We start from the raw sequence: 26,121 nt of genomic DNA on the forward strand, positions 1-26,121 counted from the left end.
GAATCTGAATAGTAAGTATACATGGGAATATCTAACTTGGTAACTAGATCGTTATGCTTTTCGCTACACCTTGGCTTGATTGGCAGGCATGAATAGTATTGGCACGCTCCCCGTTTGTGCCTCGAGTTGAGCGATAAGCACTGCCTTTATGCCTCTGTTTTTATGAGTCAGAATACAAATAGGCTCACTTAAATGACATACAACAAATATAATATGGTAGATAAGAGAGGCTGTTTGTTCGCTCTTTTAACTACTTCGTAGACTAGATACTTGCCACTGTGGTATATTGATAAACCAATTGCTGTGGCGAAAAAACAGGGATTTTTAACCTTGAAACAAATTAAATAGTATGTTCATCCCTTTCATAACTAGGTACTTTGGACATATATAGAAGGTTATTCGCTGGAGGAAAGCTCCCACTTAGAGATAAGGAGGCTGAACACCCCTTATGACACACTAGTGTGTGTGTATATATCTTCTGCATGAGGTAGGTGATTTATTACTGCTCGCCGTATATGCCACCTCGGGTTGACTATGATCGGGTATTCAAACCAACTAATGGAAAATCATATGTTCCTGATCCCCAACCTGGGTAACTATAGATGGGTCCCTGACAATATTTTCAAATATGAGGTACCTATCTCTATAATGCAATGAACTTAAAGGACTGGGCTACAAATTTAGTAACCTAATATGTATGTGATTATGCAGTATTTATGTGATTATGTTATATGTTTTTCTGTGTACTGGAAGCAATGTTTATATGTGTGCCTATATAGAGAGAGCTGGAAACATTACGTTTTTTAAGTAATTTTGGTGTTAAATTACTGTCATTTAACTAGATCTATCGTGCTTATAAACAATGCCTAAGACTGATCTTATTTAAATTTCAGAAAATTTGGGAAACATTGTTTATACATTGTCCTGAAGAAGGCGGATTAAATTGAATGTACCGCCGAAACGCGTCGACGCCCTAGGAGCTAATCTGGGATTATAAATTAAGGAGGAATTCAAAACTAATGGTTTTTGTTTGAGTCTAATCCTTTTTCCCTGTGTACTCCTTTTTATTGGAATGTGGTTTTTATTGATTATTGTACTGTCCTGTATGTGTTTCCCAATTTTTAGCTTTTAATTTGATGTAATGTATGCTCAATAAATTGTTTTAATACCTTATTTTTGCCATAGTGTTTTCACATATGTTGTAATTTTCACCTGTTTACATTGCTTCCTTGTGATATATGAGATGCTGGTAGTTTTTTGTATGTTTGTGAGTATTCATGTACCATTGTAAATTCGCCCAAAGGGAATTTCTTTCTGACTTATCTGACAGAGCCACGGCTACGATCCCCCCATCCCAATCCCTTTGCAACTCGCTCAATGAGTTTTTCATTGAGAAAGTTGCAAAGATTAAAATTAACATCCCTCTTCCATCATCTACATTTACTAATCCCTCCCCTCCCCCCTCTGTCTTCAAATTAACCAGTATTCCCCTGTTGACTAAAGACACACTCCTCCCTCTACTCCAACGGGTGAAGTCGGGCTCTCCCTTGGACTTTGGCCCCGCTCACATTCTTAGAGAAATCTTTCTAGCTTGTCCTACCCCGCCCCTCACTTTCCTCAACGACTCACTTAGCAATGGTGACGTTCCTAGTTTCCATAAATCAGCGGTCGTCATCCCAATTCTAAAAAAGGCCGGCGCTGATCCCTCATCCCCTTCTAATTACCGCCCCATCTCCCTCCTGCCTTATTTGGGAAAGGTTTTAGAAACACATGTTATCAGTACCCTGAGCACGCACGTGGAGACAAATCGTTGCCTCTCTTCCTGTCAGGCGGGTTTCCGGCCCCTCCACTCCACGGAGAAGGTGGTGATCTCAGTGATGGACGAGCTACGGGAAGGTATCGACACCAACCTCCCGCAAGCCCTCATCCTCTTGGACCTGTCCGCCGCTTTTGACATGGTGGACCACTCCATCCTCCTCACCCGTGTCAGGGCGGCGGGCATAGAGGGCCTAGCCTTTTCATGGCTCGAGTCCTTCCTGAGTGAGAGGGCTCAGGCTGTCCATCTTGCTGGTTTCACCGCTACCTCCCGTGAGGTGGTGTGTGTTGTTCCCCAGGGTTCTTCACTTTCCCCTCTTCTGTTCAATTTATACATCTACCCCCTCATTTTTATGTTACAGCAGCTCGAGGTCACGGTGTTTAATTACGCCGATGACCTCCAGCTAATTTTTAACCTTTCCCACTCCCCCTCATCCGCCCAGAATGTTCAAACAGTTATGCTGTTCATTCAGGATTGGATGAACTGCAACCACCTCAAACTCAATCCGGGTAAGACAGAACTGGTCTTGACCGGAGGTGGTTGCAGTCCCTGGTCCCCCTCCCACTGGCCCCCATCACTTGGTGCTCCCCCACTCCCGGTCCCTAAAGTTAAAACCCTGGGGATCCTTCTCAATTCACAACTTTCTGTTCATTCCCAAGTTAGCTCAGTGATATCCTCTTGTTTCTTTTCCCTTAGGACAATCAGGAAGATTTCCGGCTTCTTCTCCCTCCCGGCACTAAAAATCATTGTGATGGCAATGGTGCTCTTGCGCATTGATTATGGTAACATAATCTACAATGGCGCGCCGGCCTATGTCATCCATCGTCTGCAACTAGTGCAGAATCAGGCCGCTCGCCTGATCTATGGCCTGCCCAAATCTCATCATACCACTCCTTTGTTGCAGGCATTACACTGGTTGCCCGTGAGAGAGCGAGCCTTATTCAAACTCGGCTGCCTCACCTTTCAGGCCAGGATGGGTACCGCTCCTGAGTTTATATGCTCAGCCATCAAGCCCTACCTGCCGGGCAGAGAACTCCGTTCCACCCACATGGCACTCTTGGCTACCCCCCGTTTTAAAAAGAAGCTTTCTGGAACTCTCTCCCTGTGCGTCTCCGCACTTCACCCTCCTACTTAGAGTTCCGAAAAAATCTCAAAACTCTTCTTTTTTCTCGAGCTTTCACTGTTTAGCCCCCTCTTGCTGCTGGTACTGGTTATTATCTGTAAAGCGCCATGAAACCGCTCGGTAAAAGTTGCGCTTAATAAATGTTTTTAAATTCAAATTAAATTCAAAAATTCAGCTCTCGGGGTAGCCCTTGTCACCCCCTACTGTCTGCCCACTCTGCGCTGTTTACTCCGTGGGAGCTGGTGTCATAGAGGCCTCACCGCTTAGTAGGTGGATCTTACGGGTCATGTCCCTTTTGCCACCGGATAGCGCGATTGTGCCAGGCTGAAGACCCATCGGCTTTTCCCCTTTATGTGCATACCCTGGGGCCTCCCATGCACATCGTCAAGTGCTGCGCGGGTATGTCTCCGCGTACTACCGGCTGTTGAGCCGGGTCTCGTTCCTGTCTACTTCACACCCCCCTGGAGGCACCAGGTCTCTAGCGGCAAGGTGCGGCCTAGGGCGTTGAGCAGCTCTAAATGCAGGTCTTCCTAACTTCACTGCCGCCTATGGCAATTCCGGGGCTCACACCTCCGTCTGTGCATGTCCTCGCTTGGCTGTACCGCCGCTCGTCAGCTGCTGTTCTTGGCGACGGTCCCGCGTGTAAAAAGAGCCCGTATTGGAGGCCGCTCCTTTGGACTGTTGGCGCCACAGTTGTGGAACTCCCTGCCGCTGACACTCCGGGGAGCCACTAGCTTACTTGCTTTTAGGAAAGGTTTAAAAACCTGGTTGTTTGCCCTTCAGGCTTTTTTTCTTTCCTTTCTTTTTTACTGTGCCTTCTATTCTGTTTTTATTACTGTGTTGTGTTATTTCGCCGTAGGTCTCATTACTAAAGCGCCGGGACACTCTTTTTGAGTAGCCGTGCGCTATACAAAAATAAATATAACATAACATAACAAATCAGGCCTCTGGTCTGGACTCCCTAAGTTGCTCTGTTGGTGCTGGGTCCCGCTGTGCAGGTTGCGGCTGGGGGGCAATTCACAGCTCCGGATCTGGGCCTCTCAATTTGTTTGATTGCTTGCAGGCTGGCCGGGCCTCTCACCACCGACTGCTCTCGTCCCAGAGCTCTCCAGACTCGCGGGCTCCGGGCGCGCTATCGAGAGCCCTCACTCCGCCCTCAGTGGGCCAATGGCAGCGATCCGGGCCTCTCTCCGTTCCGCGCCCCGGACGGGACTGCTTCCTCCGCTCACAAGCACCGAGAGAGGTCACCACTCGGCACGCTCTGCCTGGTCCTGATGCAGGGGGCAACACCAGAGCCCTCAATTCCTCAGCGCCAGTCTCGTCCTGAGACTGAGCTTGGCCCTCAGTTCTCCAACTCAGCCCGGACCACCATTTTGGCTCACGGGCTCCGCCGCCGACTCTTGCCGAGTTGGACCGATTTGTCGTCTGTGTTCGGTCGCAGAGCACTCTCCTGGAGTGTCGTACCCTTCCCCTATCTTTTCAGGGGTCTACAGCTAACAATAGTGCCAGGGTGCCACTCAGCGGGCGAACGGGAGCAGGGAGACGAACGAGTCACATCTTACCCGCTCGCCATCTTGGCCACGCCCCGCGCATTTTAAATGCAAACTCTTCCCTCTTCTATCCCTCCACTATCCTTTTTCAAATCCACATAACAAACTCACATGTCCACTGCTTAAATTAATTTCATATTTCCCCATTCTAATTAGCTGTTAATCTATTATTGGGTTCCGGAGTAGCGTGCAACTCACTGAAAAAGTGATTCAACACCTCGTCAGGGGTTGTAAGTACTATATAAAGGCAATTATTATTACAATCTGTGCCAGGAGCAGTGATAAGAACTTTATGCAGACTACACACATTGAAAAAGGGAAGAGCTGTATAGTACAAGGTATATACCGTTTTATATTTCTGAGCCTTTAAATTGGATGACATGAAAACAGATTTTCCCAGCTCCAGTACCTTATCTATATCAATGTCCCCATCATTGAATTTAGTTCAGCAGCTGACTTCTGTCTTTTCAGATCATCAGCCTGAAATTTTACCAGCTCTTGATAAAAATATTTAATTCTATTGCCAGTATCACTCATGAGCTGTATAATTGGTATCGACCCAGAATAAATACTCTCTTTAGAAATTCCTTTTATACAATTACGGATCTGTAGATATTTAAAGCATGAGTCCCGCTGTAAACCAAAGCTCTGTACAAGTTCCATAAACCCCACCATTTCTTGATTTGCATAGACATCTGCCAGAGTAACAATCCCCTTTCGTTCCCACTTTTTAGCCAAATCATCATATATATTTGCGTGTAGAAGATCAGAATGCCAAAGTGATGAATATCTAGTAAATCTGCTTATCCTACAAATTCTCTCTGCTTTCTTCCACACGTTCACAGCATAATCAATACATTTATAGCCTTTCTTCAGATATTTTTTTATGTCATTATGCCGTTGAAATATTCCATCTGCAGCTTCCCCAATCATCAATTGATAAATATTCGGTAACTCACTCACATTGCTTTGAGTATTCTCATAGTGATACAAAGCACCGAGATGCTGCAGATGAGTGGCCAAATAATACATCTGAATGTTAGGAACATTCCATCCCCCCCGATCACCTGGGAGAGTCAAATATTTATAAGCCTGTCGGGCTTTATGATAATTCCAGATAAAGTTGGAGAACATCCCCTCTATTTTTTGGATTTTCTTTGCCGTGAGCTCTAATGGGATAGCTCGGATTAGGTATAAAATGTTTGCAAAGATTTTCATTTTAATAACATTTATCCTACCCATTATTGTGAGGTGTAAATTATCTAGCCGTTTCAGCTCCCTATTAATTGAGGCCATCACTGGATCTATATTAAATGTCCATAAACCTATAATTTTAGAAGTTAATATGACTCCAAAGTATGTTGCTGACTGCACCACTCTGAAGTCTTGTAATGTACACTGAGAGGAGCAGATAATTTGCGTCTTGGAGCTATTTAGTAGATAACCCGACCTCCTGCCAGCCTTTCAACTTCTGTTATTGTCTCCTATGGAGCTGAGGTTAACAGAGCAATATCATCAGCATATGCCAATATTTTTGTTTCGTATCTATGAGATACTACTGGTTTAATTTTTGGGTTTTCCAAAATCAGAGAGATAAAAGGGTCCAAATAAAAAGCAAACAGAGTTGGGGAACAAGGGCAACCTTGACGCGCACCCCTTTCTATCTTGAGCCTTCTAGATGTATATCCCATTATTTGGATCTTGGCATGAGGGTTGTAATACATACCCTGTATCGCCCGAATAAGTCCTGGACCAAAGCCTCTCTCTGTCAATTTGTCCCACAAATAACCCCAGGCCACCCGATCGAAAGCTTTCTCTGCGTCCAGGAGGACCACAGCCATTGTTTTTTTTTCTACCTCGGCGATATCCATTATTGAAATTACTCGCCAAGTGTGGTCTGTTGTCCCCCGGGCGGGAATAAAGCCGTGTTGCCATGGTGAGATAATTGCAGCTATATTCTTTTGTAATCGGGTGGCCATGATTTTAGAGTAGATTTTTGCATCCGCATTCATGAGAGAAATCGGGCGATATGACGATGGGAACTCTAAGGGTTTGCCTTTCTTTAAATGGGGACCAGAGAATCAGATGAATGTCCTAGATGTCGAATGGGACCTGCTGACTTGCTACATATGTTCTACTCATGTGTAAAATTGGATAAATTAAGAGAGGGGATGGAATGCTTTATGCTACAGACATTAGGGAAGAATATAAAGATTTCCTCTACATTGATGTTATTGGGATATGATTCAAGGGTGCAAGTGGATGCATCGCAACAGGATTTTTTGTTTTTAATTATAGCGATAGCACGTCTCCTGATAGCAACAGTATGGAAGGATGAGGAACCACCTACAGTGTATCAATGGATGAATAGGTTACTATTCATTGGGAAGCAAGAAATTGCTCTGTATAAATGTAAATGGATAAAAACTATGAGGAAAGGTATGAACATTTGGAAGCCACTTATTGTCTGGATGGAGGAGCAATATAGACAAGGGGTGGACTAAACAAAAAAGAAGTGTAACTAGATCACACTATGATCGCAATTATTAATATATAAAAGCTAAGGAAGATTGAAGTTAACTGCTTGTAGATTCAATAGTAAGAAATGTGATAGATTAGGATGAGCGGAATATGCTTATTGTTTTTTTTATCTTTCTTTGTTTACGTATCAAATATCCTACTGTATCTTCTCTTAATTATGTATCACATATCCTACTGTATTGTGTCTGATTTCAAAAAAAGGGAAGTGCTCCAGGGGTACAAGGCAGCATGTTCTAGAATGCCATGCCCAATGCTAAGCTAAGCATTTGGCAATCTCTTTGGCATCTTCAATGAGGGTGTTGCACAAGCAGCTTGGAAAGGTAGGCATACAGGGTGGCAGCAGATTCTGGAATTCAGAGTGGAATTAAGGTCAAACTTAGCCTTCTTTGTGTACGAAACAAATGCCATGACTTTCTGGAAAGGTGTGTGGAGAATCCTTATAACCAGCTCTTCCCGAGGTGGTGGTCTGTTCGTAGGACATTTATTTGATGTTCCAAATCCAAGATTAAGTAAGACTTTTTCCTGTAATGTCAGTTCCTGTTTGAATCCTATATAAAGGATGCAATCTCATGAGGAAGATGTGTTGAAATGTTTTCATTCTCTTATTTTTCATTGGGTTCTTTGCCCTCTTGCTACTATTTTTGTCCCTGATTTTTGCTTCTAGCAGCTGTATCTTCTATCTACTGGATTCTAACACTTGGATTTCTTTCGTGGCTCTTTTCTCCAATCTGATATCAGGGGCATTTGGTGTTTTGGTGATTACTTCATGGTTAATCCCCATCTTAATTAAAGAACTACAATATTGCCAAGATGATTTTTCCCCTTGTGGGTTTTTCTTCCTAACTGGGCCCGCTTAACGAAACACTTGACAGCCTTCAGGTATATTATTCTGTGCAGGGTTACACAGTGGCTACTTGGAGGAGTAGCCCTTTATTGGAGGAATCAAGAAGAGAACTCAACAGACCCTCTCAGCATCCAGTCCTTGACATCCATAAAGCTAGCATGCCCTGCATTTTATTTATTTGCTTCCTCCTACAATGACTCCTTCTCATATATTGTGAAATCCTGTTAAATTAAACCTCCTTGTGAAAGTAACACATATTTAGTTGGCCTTTAGATGCCAGTTTATTTAATGGATTGTAACAATACTCCCATTGGATAGTTCGCATTTTGGAAGAGACTCCTGCAAATTGGGCGAAGTATCAAGGCATTGCTGTAAGACCAATCTTGCCATGAAAGAGCATTCATCCATACTATTCTGTCTTCTACACTTGTTTTAATATCAGCAAGATTATGTCAAATTCTTGCTTTCATATCTTGGTGAATTAATGTGGTAGTACTTCTATTGACAAACAATACAATTTCCCCCCAGTTTTAATCTGTTTGGAACACTGCCAAAACATATCTGCAAGGTTTTCAAGTCCCCAATACCAGTAGCGGCAGGCAGTGAACAGGTGGCGGGGGACCAGGGGGGGGGTCTAAAAAATATCAAACACTTACCTCCGTCCTCACAGCCGCCGCCCGCCATCTCTCCTCTATTGCTTTAACCCAGGACCAGGAAGCAGCAGAAAGCACCTGGGCTCCCAGGGTAGCTAAGCCAATCACAACGCTGCAGTGCAACATTGTGATGGGGCTGAGCGTCGTGGTTCAGTGCTCAGACGGGGACAGGGAGCCTGGGCATGTTCCCCACCAGGCTGTGTGATGCAGCCTGGTGGGGAAGAAGCTCAGCATGCATGACTGTTTGGCCGGTCCCAAACGGCCAGCCAAGCAGTCATGTGCACAAACCACTCCTCCTCTGTACAAGCAGCCCCACCCTAACCCAGCTCCGAACCAACAAAAAATAAAATGATAACTATGTTATTATCATTTTATTTTGCCCTTTTCCCGCTATGAGAGCAGTGAGGCGATGCACCTCCGCCTTAGTGGAGGAGAGGCCTCTGCCCAATACATCTTGGTCATAATTCATAGTTTTATGATTACATTTTGTGGATTTAGCCTGAAGAAACTTTCATCTGTCTAGTACGTTATGAAACATCATCCTATATAGTAGGAGATTGCTTTCTCCTATGTTTTATATGCTGGACGAGAAGCCATTTGGTAGCTCAGTACAAAGTTCTGCTTCAAAAAGTTTCCTTAATACCATTAATCTAGTGGTATCTGTCTCTTGATTCATTCCTACTATTTGGTAATGTGGAAGGTGCACAGTTTCTGATGCACAAATTCAGGAAAGACTAATTTAGTGTTGGAGTAGAATTGCAATTGGGCAATGAATTGATCAACTAATTTAATTGAGTAAGATAAAGCACATCCTCTCCCACAAAGTTTGCCAACTAAGGCATCTCTGGTAACTCTGCCCAGGGGATGTCTTATGACACATTCCAAAGCCTGTAGCACATCCAATTAAGTCTAGTGGTAATCTATGACAGGTCAACCATAGTGATTAACTAAGTATTTTGTTTCTGTGATAGGGTGATAACATGAATCCAGTCTCACTAACTCCTAAAGTAAACTGTGAGAGGGTGATAGAAAATGAGTCACCCCTACTAATTAACAACCATAAGGGGACATGTTTACGGCACTGGTTGGAGATTTGTTTCTTTTGCAAAGTTGACAAAAACCTTTGCTCAGCTGTTGGTCATGACCCATTGCCCAAAAAAAGGCACTTACCATACAGGGATTTCCGTGTAGCCGGATAGGCTAGCGGGCCCGAGAGGGAGATACGGGACATTACCTCATCAGGCAACAGAATTGCTGCCTCACCCCTTTTTAGGTCTCGCCTGAGACAGCGCATGCGCTATCACTTTGAGACATTAAGTAAGTGGCTTTTAAAAGTGCCACCACAGGTTTTTGCTGGGGTACAGCTTGCGTTTACGAGCTCGTGCACGTGCACACCTGACATCTGTGTTTTTATTGCTGTAATCAGGCGCCTCTTAGTGCACTACTCCCTCCCTTTTCCGCCTCCCTCCTGGTCAGCTTCATTTGTGTCTTCTAGCTGGGATTCATGCTCCTCTGGTCGCACTTCCCCCTCCCTTCTCCCCCTCCCTCTTCGTCAGTTTAATTTGTGTCTTCTATCACTGTGAATGCTCCTTCTTTCACCAGGCACACACACCACCATCCGTCAGTGCATACTTCCACCAGGCACACACACCACCAGCCATCAGTGCATGCTTCCACCAGGCGCACACACCACCAGCCGGCAGTGCACGCTTCCACCAGTCACACACATCACCAGCCGTCAGTGCACGCTTCCACCAGGCAAACACATCACCCGTCGTCAGTGCACGCTTCCACCAGGCACACACACCACCAGCCATCAGTGCACACTTCCACCAGGCACACACACCACCAGCCGTCAGTGCATGCTTCCACTGGCCGTTGCGGGCACCGGGCAATCCCCCGGTGCGCCGCAAGGGTGGGGGCCGGTTTTGGGCCCTGGGGGCCGTTTTTGTTACAGGGCCGGTTTTGCAGCCCTGTAACAAAATCGGCCGAAAACCGGCCCCGGCAAAGAGCTCTGTCGCACCCCCAGGGGGCCGGCCGAACACTTTGCCAGGGCCGGTTTTGGTTCTCAGTCCGGCCCTGCGCTTCCACCAGGCACACACAGCACCAGCCATCAGTGCACGCTTCCACCAGACACACACACCACCAGCCGTCAGTGCACGCTTCCACCAGGCACACACACCACCAGCCATTATTGCACGCTTCCACCAGGCACACACACCAACAGCCGTTAGTGTACGCTTCCACCAGGTACACACACCACCAGCCATCAGTGCACGCTTCCACCAGGCACACACACCACCAGCCATCGGTGCACGCTTCCACCAGGCACACACACCACCAACCATCAGTGCATGCTTTCACTAGGCATACACACCACCAGCCATCACTGCACGCTTCCACCAGGTGCACGCTTCCACCAGGCACACACACCACCAGCCATCAGTGCACGCTTCAACCAGGCACACATACCACCAGCCGTCAGTGCACACTTTCACCAGGCACACACACTACAAGCCGTCACTCACTACCAGCCGTCGGTGCATGCTTCCACCAGGCACACACCACCAACCGTCAGTGCACGCTTTCACCAGGCACACACACACCACAAGCCGTCGGTGCACGCTTTTACCGGGCACACACACCACCAGCCGTTAGTGCGCACTTTCACCAGGCACACACACCACCAGCCGTCAGTACACGCTTTCACCAGGCACACACACCACCAGCCGTCAGTGCAGCAGGTAGGCTCTTCTCAGAGTTTCTTGGTAAATATGTGTTCGATGCCTTGGAGGGAGTGGGTCGAGTTTCCTTAAACCACGCTGAGTATGCAGGTGCAGTGCATGAACTCCTGTGTGAGTGAGTCATGCTGCCTGGGGCTCACTCACTCCACACTTGTAAATTGCACCTGCACCAGGCTTTTTCTCATTTGCAAAGTTCGGCACATGCGCACAGCTAGGCAGCCCCCACACCCCCGTAATGACTGCTTCCTACAACCAGAATGGAAACAACATTCAGAAAACAAGTTCATTTGATGCAAAGAACTGTTAACAAAAACCATGTCCAGCTACTGTAGATCTGGCAACTTAAACAAAACAGCAGCAAAAAAACAAACAAGCATTGACATAGCCAATAGGTCTTGCTTTTTGGACCCTATAAGTATTTAGTTATGCAGCAGAATATCCTTGGTGCAACAACAACTGTTGCATGGCTAAACACTTATAAAGTCCCAAATGAAAGACCTATTGGCTATGCCAATGCTTGTTAACTTAGCATCCCAGACTCCCAGGTTTAAGGATTTTTTGTCTTATTCAGTCAGGAAGGAGGAGGTGCCACTGTCCATGAAGGAGAGAGGTGCGTTTTGCTACCTCATCGATATGAGTGTGGGTAACTAGGTTTGTAGAGTGCCGGAGAGGATGAATGTATGAATGCTACTTACCTAGCCCAATGGTTGGTTCTTCACCTTCAGTAAATAACATTTGTTTTGTACCACATATTTTTCCCTTGTCTATTTTTACTAACTGTAATATCAGTCTTGGGCCTGCAAAATCTTCCCAGATCTTTCTGTTTCTGTATCATTGAACCAATAACATATTTGTGTACCCTAAAGAAAGGCAACCCTTATGCATTACTCTCCTCTGCCTAGTTTCATGTTCCTCCATCATACACTGCATTATCAGCTGGATTTCGAAATTCATTGACAGCACTACGTTTTTACTAAAGGTTTGGTATGAACTTTTTTTTAACTGTAATTCGTTCAAATAAGATAAATCCTAAAGAACGAAGTGGTATCTCTGTGAACTTTTATGTATCCAGTGGCAATATATATCCACTGTCATGGAATATTCAAAGATGGGTGGAAAATCCTCCAGATAAATTACAGTTCCAAAGCCACAAGACTCTTGAGATTTGCCATTGTGGTGAGCATCTTTGATCTCCTGAGTAGAGTAGAGGTTCCTCGTGCTTCAGGGCCTTCCTTGCTAGGTCATCGTTGTACTTAGTTGCTGCAGCAGAAACCTTGTCACAAGGAGTTTGGAATTTATTGCTCATTCATCAAGAGTTATCAAGGACATTGGTTTCAGAGAAGGATTATGGATAAACATTTAGACCAAGGATTTACACTGGTTCACACTTAGTATTAGACTCATACTGCCAAGGATTATGATTTCTAAACCAAGAGTCTTCCTTATAGGATTGCAGGCTCTTTTGAACCTATTCGCAAAATGATCCAGGGAATACTCTGTCTGTACAGACTTTGCTTATATATGGGATAAAGTACCCCTTGCTTTACATTACAAGGATATCACAAGTCACAGAGAAGTTCCAAGACCATATAGAGGAACAAGACTGAAGACCCTGGGGCATATTATCAAGACAGGTGATAAAATTATCGCCACTTTAGTGGCAGAAAACTGCAGCTGAAACGGCGATAATGGGCTTGATAATATGCTCTATGGAATTCCAATTGAAGCCCATGTTAGATTTGAAGGACATCTAACATGAGCTTCAATTGGAATTCCATAGAGCATATTATCAAGCCCATTATCGCCGTTTCAGCGGCAGTTTTCTGCCGCTAAAGCGGCGATAATTTTATCGCCTGTCTTGATAATATGCCCCCAAGTTCCTTTTTAGGATTATGTAACTCTGAGGATGCCCATTATACCTTGAATCACATATGGTACTAAGATATTGCCAGTGGCAGGAAATTGAATTGATATTATCATGAGTAAAAGCCTAATACTAAGGAGTATTCCTTATGTTATAGATGATGGACTATGGGGATGATTTTCAAATAAGTCACACAACGCACCACAGCAGCCAAAAATACTGCACTGTGTTGCGTGACAGGGAGGGAGCAGGAGAGTGCCATATCCACAGAGATATGGCTCTCTCCTCCCCATACCCTAGCGCTGAATTCAGCAAACGTGCGCCAGGCACACAACATAGCGCAAAAGCGCTAAGGTGTTGTCTGAGTCTAGCATAGGTTTTGTACAGAAAGGGTGCCCTTCCTGTACTAAAAATACTAGACAAGTTCAAACACTTGCCTCACTGTGTATCTGTGCTGCACAGTGTAGCACGCATGCAAAGTAGGAGAAAAAAGAAATGAAAAATGTATACTCCTAAAGCTCTTTTACGATGGCGTTAGCTTTTGGCGCTAAACCCTGTCTACAATTGTTTGTAGATTGAGTTTTGCTTCAAAAGGCATGGGTGGTTGCTGGGGAACGCCCATGTATCACCCTTTTTTCGCCCCCTTGCGCCAAGTAATGGAAAGCAATGCTTTGCGCTGCTTTGTGTTACTTGTACGGTACTTTCCAACGCAAAACAAGTTTTGTGCTGGAAAGCAAATTGTTAAAATACATTTTGTGCTGTTGAGCGTCACTTTTGTGACGCTAACCCAGCGCAAAATGTTTGAAAATCTACCCCTTTGTGTATTAAGAACCATGCAAATCACACACTTGTAGCTAGTTATACATGTAAGACTATGCATTTATTACACAGTTGTATTATCTCTTTCATCTCTAGGATGTCATGGAGTTGTCAGCCACCACAGAGAGTCGGTTATACAGAGATTGCTATATGGTATATACGTTGACATAGTAGAAAGATTGAGCTATAAAAGAATTGACCCAAAACTAAAATAATTCTTTCTTGTTCTAGAGACCCACTCCACAGCAGCACAGTTTGAGTCCAGCAGTAAGTACAGGTAAGGTGAAGATGTCCAGTCTCTCAGTTTCTCTCTCTCTCTCTCTCCCACTCTGGTTTCTCTCAATCTACTGCATAGATACTCTTTACATGGTCTTCAGTGGGTTCAGGGAAGTGTGGATATTAGCAACATGCTTGTTTGTTCCGGTTTGCCAGGTTATTGCAACCCTTACAATCAGTTGTGTGAGGTTGGGGCAGTTGACCCAGACAATCAGATCTCACAGGATGTATAGAATGTTCTGGTTTAACCTATTTTCCAGGGCAGAATTTAGGGATGCAGCTGTGAATGCTTTGTTGTTCGGCGGAGGTCTGTGTAAGAAAAATAATGAATATTAGTAGGAAGGTGAGGCACAGCATCAGAGAAGCAGTAATTCACATTCTTGAAAGCTTGTGATCTGTAAGGTGTTCTTAAAAAGTAACTGCTAAGCGCCATACAAACCTGAAAATAAATAAATAAATAAATAAAATAAGCCTCATTGGGTCTTTTTTGGGAGGTTGTGAGTGAAGATTATCTCTCCAGGTGAAATAGCCTCTAGGAGCTTCGGGATGCGCCCTCACTTAGTCAGGTTTCAGCAATGAAAGAAATCTGGCTTACTGTCTGAGATCAAGTCGTATGGAAATCTGCAGATATTTAAGAGGCTTTTCTTAATTGATTGTGTACTGACAAGGAAAGGTTCAGCCGGGGAGAGCTATATGAGTGGAGTAGAGTAATGATAAGGGATTCTTGGGGCTAGAGAGCAAGAGTGACACACAAAATGGGAGTTTAATTGGAGAAGGAAGGCTTGTCGTCCTGCTCCAGGAGGTGGAGAAGACCCTTCCTAGGGTTAGGAGATGGGATGAGGAGATACCTGTAAATGAGGGTGGAAAGGAAGAAAGAAAGAGAGGTATTAGAAGGTGTACAAGGAATACGGTATTCATGGTGAATCCATGGGATGGAAAACAAAAAAGGGCTGTGGCATAGGCAGGGGGAATTGAGAGGACGAAGGAGAGAAAGGTGGTCTCATTACCTTTGTTAGGTCAAGGAGGGAGAGGTGATGAATATATATATATATATATATATTTTTTTTTTTTTCATGGTTTCAGCACTCTGGAGTGCCCAGAAGGAGGCGCAGGTGAAACATAAAAGGAGTGTTCTGAGTATTGGTAAAGTTATGGAAGAAAGGGTTAGGCAAGATAGGTAGAGCTAGGGAGTCTAAGGGAGATATTTAGAATAAAATGTTGGAGCGCGGTGTTACTTCCAAATTGGTAACCCTTCACTCTGACATTTTTTAAATGCAGGGATGCACCGTAGTTACAAAAATACAGCCCACCCCTGTGTTTCCCCTAGCGCTGGTGCTAAAAAAGCTGCCTACCACCTGCGCAGGCACCCTTGCGCCATGTTGCAAGGGTGCCTGCGCTGCAGGGGCGATTGTTTATGTGCAGGAAGGTTCACCTTCATTAACATAAACAATATTTAAAGGCAATGTGATGTTTCTATGTGTGCTGCAGAATGCAGCACAAAAAAAGAGCAACAAACAAGGAGAAATTAATAATTTCTCCTCATATCCCTATTCCTAGACCAGATATTCTCTGGTCTTAATTTTTGGCGCTGCCCCGTGCATGTAAATATGGTGCAGTGTCAAAAAGCAACTGGTTTTGCCCGGGAACACCCACTGCAACACCCATTGCACGTGAAAGGTGCCTTATTTACAGAACAGCCTTAAGCCACGTTAAGTGGCTTTACACCACCTTGTAATTAAGGAGAAGAGGATATCGCCACCAGAACGTCACTAAAAGTGATGTTCTGGTGGCAACATCCCCTTGTAAATATGCCCCTAAGTATGACTAGAGGGGAAGGATGGAAGAGGGAGGTTAGGAGAGAAGGAATGGTATGGAGAGCACCTGGTGGGAGTTGGCGGGAGAGTAGAAGGGGTGAAAACCCAATTTAAGAAATAAATCTACCCTGGGAGCTGAGGAGGCTTTCCCTGCATATGAGTCATTTAATTATTATTTCCTTGGCTTCTGCTGAGGTCCCCACTCATTGGAAGCATGCCTCAGTGATGCCGCTTCTGAAGATCAACAAAAAGAAGGGCCCCTTGAGGGAGAAGGCTTATGTACTGATAAATTGCAAACACCCTTCATTCACTCCAGTGTCAGAGATCAAAATGCTCCTAAACAAACCATGACCTAAATTTTGTAAATATAAAAAAAATTAACTGATGTTGAGTTTGTTGTAGATTTATTATAAAGTTATAACATTATACATTAAAAATACGTAAAATTCACAATTTCCAAATGTTAAAAACACAATCGGCCAGATTCATCAAGGTAAGGAATTGCGAGTCCTTAATAGCAAATTTTAAGGATTCGCTATTAAGGACTCGCAAAACGGGATTCATGTAGGAATCGCAATTGAATTTGCGATTCCCACTGATTCCTTATTTGCGATTAGCATCCTGAGACCTTCAGGATCCTTGCCGTCAGACGTTCATACTGTCAGGAAAGTTTGAACTGAAGGCAGTTCTTTTAGGTTCCTTGCCTCAAAGCTGTGGAACTCATTTCCGCTGTATCTTCGGCAAGCTAAAACAGAGCTTCTGTTTCAGAAAGAGCTTATAACATAGCTTTTTGGTGGCTTTTTCTTTCCTTTTAGGCCTTGTTTCATTTTGACAGCTATTTTGCATTTGCGCTGGGACACTTCAGTGGAAGTAGCCATGACTTTATAAATTTGTTTATTATTATTATGCAAGCCGCATAAGGTGGATTTGAGAGCTTAAAGGCCCATAGGAATGAATGGGGAGTCATTCCTTATTTGCGATTAGCAATTTGCTAATCGCAAATAAGATTGCGATTTCAAGGGCGCCAGGGGTGTCCAAAGGACACCCTGTAGCAGCCCTGAAATGTAATCTACATTGGTGTTGCGCACACACATGTCCAAAGGACATGTGTGTGTGTAACATGCAACTTAGAAAAATGCATTTAAATGCATTTTTCTAAGTTTTCGCTATTTACCACGAGGTTAGACCTCGCGGTAAATAGCGGCCCAAAATTGCGATTTCGCAATTTTAAAATGGTTCATGAATTGCATTTAAGGAATCTCAAATAGAGATTCCTTAAATGCAATTCCACGCAAATGTGCGAATTCTTTATTAGCGAATTTTGCATTTGGGATGATGAATCCCAAATGCAATAATTTCACTCGCAAAAGGCCAGATTCTCAGAATCTGGCCCTTTGCGAGCGCAATTAAGCTTGATGAATCTGGCTGAATATCACCAAAAATATACACAATTAAAAATATAAGTAAGAGACAGAAAGCAAAGTGAATTCATTGAAAACCATCATAGAATATTAATCCGATTAGAATCAAGTTTATTTGGTGCAACTTTTCTTAACTGATGGCACCCTCAGTAGTTTCTCGGATTTAATGGTGTAATTTATGCTTTGACGCTTTTTGGTGTTGTAGCTTAATATTGCACCACCTTTATCAATTATATCTTGTCTCTTATTGAATAGTTACCACTCGTAAAATATTATCAGCTATGGATCCCTCAAGTGGGTTTAGCCTTCTATGTATATTTAGGTTCTTGAAGGCCTTGTTGTACACAAACTATCTGTAGTTGATCAAAGTGGGTCAAGGATAGTTGTTACTTTGATGAGTAACGCCGTTATTGCACCCGGAGTAGTCCCTAGTATGGGAAACCTGATCTGGTATTAAACTCTTCAGGTAGGCACAACCTTCTGAGATATGTACGAGTTTTATGTATAAACCGCTATGCCAGTCATCAATTTCCAATGGTCCCCAGTTACGGTGAACCTGGTAGCGTCTTGAATTCGTCTCACGGCAGTCAAGTGTAGCTCGGTTTCAATCAGATTGCCGCTTCGGAAGATGCCTTCATTGGACCCATCAAAACCTGAGAACTTTAGACCTATCTCACTTCTCCCATTTTCCGCGAAGGTCGCAGAAAAATGTGTCAACTTTTAACGTTTGTTAAGACCAGGGTCCTACTGCACAGCACATAAGTCGGGCTTCCATCCTCATTACAGTACCGAGACTGCTCTGTTGCTGTCTTCTGAATCCATGTGCCAGATTCTGGACAGAGTTGGCACGGCAGCGTTATTGCTGCATGATTTGAGCGCAACTTTTGACACTGTGTCCCACAACCTGCTGTTTGAGCGGTTGTGGGGCTACGGTGTTGACTATAAGGCCCTGTGGTGGCATGCATCCTTTCTGCAGGGCTGCAAATTCCGGGTCCTGCAGAAACCTTTTAATTCTGAGGTATTTCCACTACAGCAGGGGATGCCACAGGGCTCATCTTTGAGCCCTACGTTATTCAATCTCTATATACGTCCCCTGGCGGATATCATTGAGCAGTATGGCTTTCACATCATATCATACACTGATGATATGCAGATCATTGTCACCCTGTCTCAGATTTCGCCTGCAGCTGCAGCTTCTCTGAGAGCATGCATGTCTGAAGTGGCTCACTGGATGGACCTCAATTGCCTGAAATTAAATGATGTGGGCAAAACTGAGATCCTTATTCTGTAGAGTAAGCCTTCCTTTTGGACTCCTGACTGGTGGCCCCCATCACTCGGTTCCCCTCCTGTGCCGAAGTCCAAGAATCTGGACATTCTGTTTGACACAAGACTGACATTTGACAACTGTAATACCACTTTAGCAGGCAAATGCTTTGGGATGTTGAAATTCCTTAAAAAGATCATTATGGACTCTTGCCCGAAGCCGCATGGAAAACAGCAATCCAGGCTCTTATCATCTCTCTGCTGGATTTCTGTAACATCCTGTATCTGGGTGTTTCTCAAGCCCATCTTGTTACACTCCAATGAGTACAAAATTCTGCGGCCCGATTATTGCTGAACCTTCCCAGACGAGTTTCGTTGGGCTCAGCCTTGCAGAATTTACACTGGCTCCCGATTAAGAAGCATGTGTCTTTTAAGGAACTTTTTTTTATTGTTACAGGGCCTTCAATAAAGCTGGTGCCAGATATCTCCATCAGTTTATTAAACCCTACCTTCCTTTACGGTGTTTGAGACCTTCAGGATCCTTGCTGGCTGAGGTTCCTACTGTCAGGAAAGTTCGAACTGAAGGCAGTTCTTTTAGGTTCCTTGTCTCAAAGCTGTGGAACTCATTTCCGCGGTATCTTTGGCAAGCTAAAACAGAGCTTCTGTTTCGGAAAGAGCTTATAACATAGCTTTTTGGTGGCTTTTTCTTTCCTTTTAGGCCTTGTTTCATTTTGGCAGCTAGTTTGCATTAGCGCTGGGACACTTCAGTGGAAGTAGCCATGACTTTATAAATTTGTTTATTATTATTATGCACGCCGCATAAGGTGGATTTGAGAGCCCCCTCCTTATCTGGTCTTGGAGGTGCTTATTGACGCCGCTTACTGACGATAATATGCGGCTGCGATGTGAATCAGCAATCTAGCGGTGCGACATGAGTGGAATTGACCCCGCAGCTGCAGTGTTGTTTGGATACTGAGGGTGGAGGCCAGTTGGTGCGATCAGTTGTTAGTCATGAGGCCGGCATGGTGGTGGACGCCATCTTTGGCGGCAGCGCCATCGGAGGCCCCATGAGGTAAAGATAGATTTTCAAATATATCAGCTCTTTGAAAAATATCCTCCAGTAGCACCGCCTGTATGCTGCACTTGTCTGGCTTGTGGCTGGGTCACTCACCTCTTTGTCAGGATGCATGCTTTGAGGGTATTAAGTGAGTGGATGGAGTGCAGAGCCGACAGTCTAGGCAGCCATCACTTTCAGGCGCAAGTATTGGCGCGTTTTGGCCAGTGGTGACACAAGTATTGGCGTGGAGCTCTTTCCTCTTGATAGCACCTGTTTCTCTTTCCAAACTCTTTCTTTCTCTCTAGCTAAAGATAAGTACACAAATATAAACTAGTACCTTACTATATTACCATCCTTACTGCAATCCCTACACTGCTCCTGCACTTAGCCATGCTCATATATTTTCCTCAACTTTTTCCTAACCAAATTATTCCTTTTGTTCCTCTGTCTGTGAATTCTAGTACAGTGCTCCCTGACCATTTATCCCTAATTTGATATTATGTTACTTAGCTACACTCTGTAAGTAAAACATGATGCTTATTGAATAAAATGCCTTTGATGTTTTGTGGAGTGCTCTGCTGCCCTTATTGCTTGACATGGGATAAGACTGTAATTTTGAGAATTTCACATTTAAAGGAAATACCATCACAAGGTGGTAATCTCAAACCCAGTCAGACAGTCATCCCCCTAAAACCGATTGCAATGCAATAATGGTGGCTGATTGTGGACAATATAATTTCCATATAACACATTTCATGAACCGGACAAAAACAAATATAAAATAAATGGCTTCTGGGATAGTTGGGTATTTGGTGCCTAAAAATGAGTCGAGGCTGTTTAATGTAGTTGCTAATTCATAATGTGTTTCAGGATCCTCAGCGGACGCGAGGGATTATTCAACCAAACGTTTGAGTGTTTGAAGATGCCAAAGCCGGAGAACCATTGTTAAGGTAAGTAGATTTCAATCACACTATTTACCGCAAGTTGAATGGGAAAGGAACAGAGCAGCCTGCTTAACTTAACCATACAGAAAATTAAAATGACTGATTTTAAGTTGTAGCACGACCTTGAACGTTTGACTGCACATTAGGGATTGATGAGTTTCAGAAAAAATATCAATCCTTATAGTAAATGGTGTATAGAGAGGGATAGACATTTCTGAGAGATAAAAGCACGTTCTTTTTCAATTGTTGCATCTTTTGACTATATATGACTTCTGGGTGCGAGTCATCACTGTTCGAGATAAAAATAGGAGTGTTTAGGATAATTTTCATACTCTTAATAGGCCAAAACACAAGACTGAGTATCAGAAAATGTCAGTGAAAATTGCCTATTTGGTTAATTGGTGGTCTTAGAAAGAGTTAATTCACTTCAGGTGTGCTGGACTTGGCCCTTCTGGCAGGTTCACCCCTGAACTTTTTGCCTTTTAATGTTACATCAGTATAGTGATTTCTGGTCTTTGTGCACTTTAGCACTGTGGCACAGTGTAAAGTGCGTGCGCTCTCTGAGTGCGTGTGTGAGATTGGCCTGCCGTCCGATAGGAATGCATGGAGGATATGTGTGTCCATGGTAGCTCCTGATGTGTGGGGAGTGCAGGCTCGAGTTTGGTATGTGCGAACTCGTGAGAGTAAATGCTGCGCAATGATGTGTGCGGCTTTACTGTGTCTAGTGTGGAAGTGCCACTTCTAGAAGTTGGCATGTCTGTGCAGTTAATGTGATTTGACTGTCTGGCTTGTGATTGGCTGTAGCTGGCTGGTGTGCCTGGCTCCAGGAGTCAGGATGGGTTTGCCCCGGTGGTGAATGGGGAGATCTGCATGTTGATGGCAGGGAGGGGCTGCACCTGGGACCTGAATAGGGCTGGGCTTTCCCTCCACAATGCTGGCTCCGTCCCCTGTGGTGTAACTGATGTCCCTAGCCTGTCCTGTGAATGGGAAGAGGGGCTGAGCACAACAGAGTGCTTCAGAACCAGCTGCGTCTGGTTTTCCCCCACCCTGCACCCTAGAGACAAAGGGATTTGGTGTAGGCTGTGAACTCCTGTTAAATGTTCTTGTGTTCCTACTTGAATCTACCAGGGACGTGCTGCTGCTGGGGCTCAGGGGAAGGCTTGCCTCCCTGGGCCCTGCCCAGCCCCTGGATTGCAGATGGACTTTGTGCTGGGACCCCTTTGCCTTGCCTGGGGGACTGGAGGACTTCCCTGTGCTGAGGAGCTGGTTGCTCCATGTTTTTGTGCCCAGGTTTTCCCTTGTTTTTCCCCAGTTACTCTGTTGAGCTGGAGCTCTTTCTCCCCTGGCGCCTGGGAGGCGCTTTGTTTTAAGGTGCCCTGTCATTTAGGGAGCCTACCCCTCACGGCTGCAATTCTTACTGGCAGCGTGGGTGTCATCCCGCTTGTTTTGATGCCCCCGAGTGCGCAGGTGCCCACCCTGCGTCTTCGTTTTCGTGTGGAGAATTATTAAGGGTGCCACCTCTTTTGATGTGCACCTTAACGGGTGCCCACCCCGTTTCTATTTTTATTTTATACTTTGAGGGTGCCTACTCCTCGGTATTGCCCCGGAAACAGTGATGGTGCCGCCGTCCGCGGCAAAACCGGAAGCCAGGACCGCGCCCGCCTGACTGTGGGCGGGGCCTGGAGAGTATCCCTTCCGCTTGCCCCTGCCTGGGGGAAGCCATTGTGCACCTTTCCGGTCTCCCGTGTGGAGAGGGAGACCGGAGATGCTGCCCGCCCGCCGCAGGAAGCAGCGCCAGTGGTGTGGGGCTCCCATGCGATGGAGGGAGCCCCAGGAGAAGAGTGAAGCAGGCGCATTATAGAGGCGGGGCTCTCGGGTGGAGAGAGCCCCGCAAAGTGCCACGGCCGCCCGACGAAGAGAGCCTCCCCCGCGCTGAGCCGGTAAGTGAAGCGGCAGGGGTGAGGGCAGTAGGGAAGCACCACGGGGCAGCTGCTACATTTAGGTATTGGCGCAGTGGCGCAGCCTGGACTTTAATGTGATTTATGTGCTAAATATGATTGATGCGCTAATGCTTTGGGTGTTAGGAAATGTACTGTGTGCAGTATGTTTTGCGCACCCTGTGTTCTGACACCGTTGAATGTGTTTTTATGTGTCATGTGTCTTCCCTACACCGCTGAATGTGTTCTTATGCATCATGTGTCTTCCCTACACCGCTGAATGTGTTCCTATGCATCATGTGTCTTACCTACACCGCTGAATGTGTTTTTATGCATCATGTGTTTTACCTACACCGCTGAATGTGTTTTTATGCGTCATGTGTTTTACCTACACCGCTGAATGTGTTTTTATGCATCATGTGTCTTACCTACACCGCTGAATGTGTTTTTATGCATCATGTGTCTTACCTATACCTCTGAAGGTGTTTTCATGCGTAGGTGGTACTTACCTTTTACCAGTGGTTACTGGTTGTGTGCTACATTTGCTGTTTGGCACTATAGTTATTATATGTGCTATGTACTAGTTCTAAAAGTGCTTATTCCTGACAGTGGTCCATGTGGCCCTGTCCTGTACATATCCCCTGTAAATGCTGCCCGTGCCTCTGGCACATTGTAAAGTGTGTTTCTTATCTAATGTGTTTGGTATAATACAAAGGCTATTTTTATATATAACCTTGTGTGGAGTTTCCTTTGTGGTGGGCCTTGGGTGTTGTTGCTGGGTGCTCACGCAAACACTTAACCTACATTGCCTCCGGGATAAGCTTTACTGCTCGCGTCACGTTACCTAGAGGGTGAGCAGGGGTTATCTTTGGCGTGTAACTCCCTTGCCCTGAATAGAGTGGTGGTTTCTGCCTGACTTTGGCGCAAGCCTTAGCCAACCGGAAATCCCATTTCTAAAAAGGTGAAATAATCAACCTATTGGAGATAAAATAAGTGTGTTTAGAGTCATGTTCATGCTCTCATTAGGCCAAAACCCAAGTCTTTGAGTATGAGAAAATGTCAGTGAAAATCGCCTATTTGGTTACCTTGTGGTCTTGGAAAGTGTTAACTCACTTCAGGTGAAATAACCAACCTATTGGAGATGAAATAAGTGTGTTTAGTCATTTGCATGTCTTCAACAAATCAACACACGAGACTTTGAGTGTGAGTAAAAGTGTGTGAAAATTGCCCTTTTGGCCCCTTTGAGGTCTTAAAAAGTGTTAATTAACTACGAGTGAAATAACGAACATCTGGATTTATTTTCTGGCCGAGTTAAGGTCATCACAAAGAGGCCGTGTGTGCTTCGATGGTATAGCTATGAAAGTGTGGTTGCCCTGGTGGTGATGGGATTCTATAGGTCCTGATACTGGGAGGGGGCGTGCTACTCCAGTGGCACAAAGGGCTTTCCTGAAAGAGGACGATATAGATGCCCTGAGGGTATTATACTCAGAGGTAAAGTCACCAGCAGAGGGCACAGTATATATGGCCCCTATAGTGGGTACCAGGAGAAACCCAAAGTCAGTTACAAACGATTTTGGATTCCAAGCTGTACTAAATTGCTCAACTTTTCTTTGCAGGAAAAACAGATCAATCATGTGGAAAATGTGAGAATTTTACTTGTTATAAAAGTTCAAACAGCCAAACTTAGAACGGGGCAGTGAAAATACCCCGAGGCATAAAGCAAGACGCGGTAACACATTAACCCAGTGCTGTTTACCGAACTGTGAAACTGACTAGGTCAAAAGGAGGTGCTTGGGTTGCCAAGCATAAATAATTTTCTATTAATATGTTTTTTTGCTGCTAGAAAAGCCCTGCTGCTGGTGCTTGAATAAAAAAATACAACTAAAGAAATCCAGTACGATTCTGAATCAGAACTCAGTGGTGGAAGAGGCCTTGCCCGTTTGTAACCTTCAAATTATAGCCTTGTATTTTAAAATGGCAGTCCTTTGGGGGATAACTGCAGGTCTAAAAACCTAATTCTTGGCTGCCTGCGGAAGCTAAAAATACCAGTCGTCGCGTCGTGGCAGTCCTGCCTGCCTGCCTGCCTGCCTGCTGTTGTGGGATGTAGTTGTACATTTTCTTGCAAGCCTTTAATGACCTTTTTTAATAGACCCGTATTTCCGCATCCCGACTGCAAGACCCTTTAATCCCTTGACGTGAGTCACAGGCAGGGCCCTGGAATTATGCTGCAAAAGAGCACCAAATTATCCCAAAGAATTTACTGAATTATGAGGCAAGACAAGGTAAATTATGCGGCCCACTTTGAAGCTGTGTTACTAATTGTTAGGTTTCGCCTGCACAGCACTTGAGAAAACTATTGTTTTTAATATAAACTTAAAATGGACTCACATGACACCTCCTTTCTTTCCTGGCTTCTCATTGGTTTCTGAGCGTGCCACTTATCTTTACACCATTTCTATTGGCTGTTGCATATTTTACTGCATTTACCAATGCTCGTTCCTCGTCTGCTTCTCTTATCAGTTTCCTGCCGATGAAATACTGTTAACATCCGCTTAGGTTGAACTATATTTCCTTATAGTTTTGCCTTTTACTCTTGTAGCATATTTATATAACAATTTATCACCCAGAGATTAAGTGATATGCATAGATTCACAGGATGTTGAGCTGCGCCCAGACTCGAACTGGAATCCCCAGCGCTCGAGTCAGCAGCTCTGGCCACTGCACCACATCCTCTCCAATCCCGTGTTCTCTGTCAAGGAGCTCTTTCCTTCTCCCGGACAATGATTGATGAAAACAGCTCTTTATTAATCACATAGGCAAAACCAATGCATTACCAATGCTTGTTATACATGTTGAGACTTTATGGGCAAAGGTTTCACTTTAAATCTAACACCTAAATACAATGATGAACAACAGAAAGCGTATCTGTCTCTGTGTAACAAAAGGCCTGGCACTGTGCAGCAACACATATGGTAGCATTTTAGTAACTTTTGAGCCATTTGAGGTAGAAGTAATTTTTTGTTAAAATCTGCAAATTATGCAAAAGATAAATTGTGTGGCAACTGCGGCAAATCTAAGCTTAGTCGTAAAACACAAAACACAGCGGCCGCATGATTGCAGTGACCCTGGTCATAGGACTACCTGTGTTTTTTAGAACCATATTTGCACCCATTAGTTCAATGCAAAACTTTGCGCTCTTGTGCATTATTGCACTGACACCTGTCGTCAAATCCTTCTTTTCGTACTTGCCTTTGCACAATAGTGTGTTAACAAACAGACACAAGTAATGTTTCCCCGCGTCATTCCCAATTATTTAATACACAGGTGTTAATTGGGTGCAAAAACACCTCCAACACCCAGCACAAATGTTATTATGCTGGGGTAGTTTTGCATAGTTTAATACAGCACAACTCTGAATGACCCAGACCTGTAAACTCCCAGATCCGTGCCTAGAC

Source organism: Lissotriton helveticus, chromosome 9, assembly GCF_964261635.1.
Source record: "Lissotriton helveticus chromosome 9, aLisHel1.1, whole genome shotgun sequence".
NCBI lineage: Eukaryota > Metazoa > Chordata > Amphibia > Caudata > Salamandridae > Lissotriton > Lissotriton helveticus.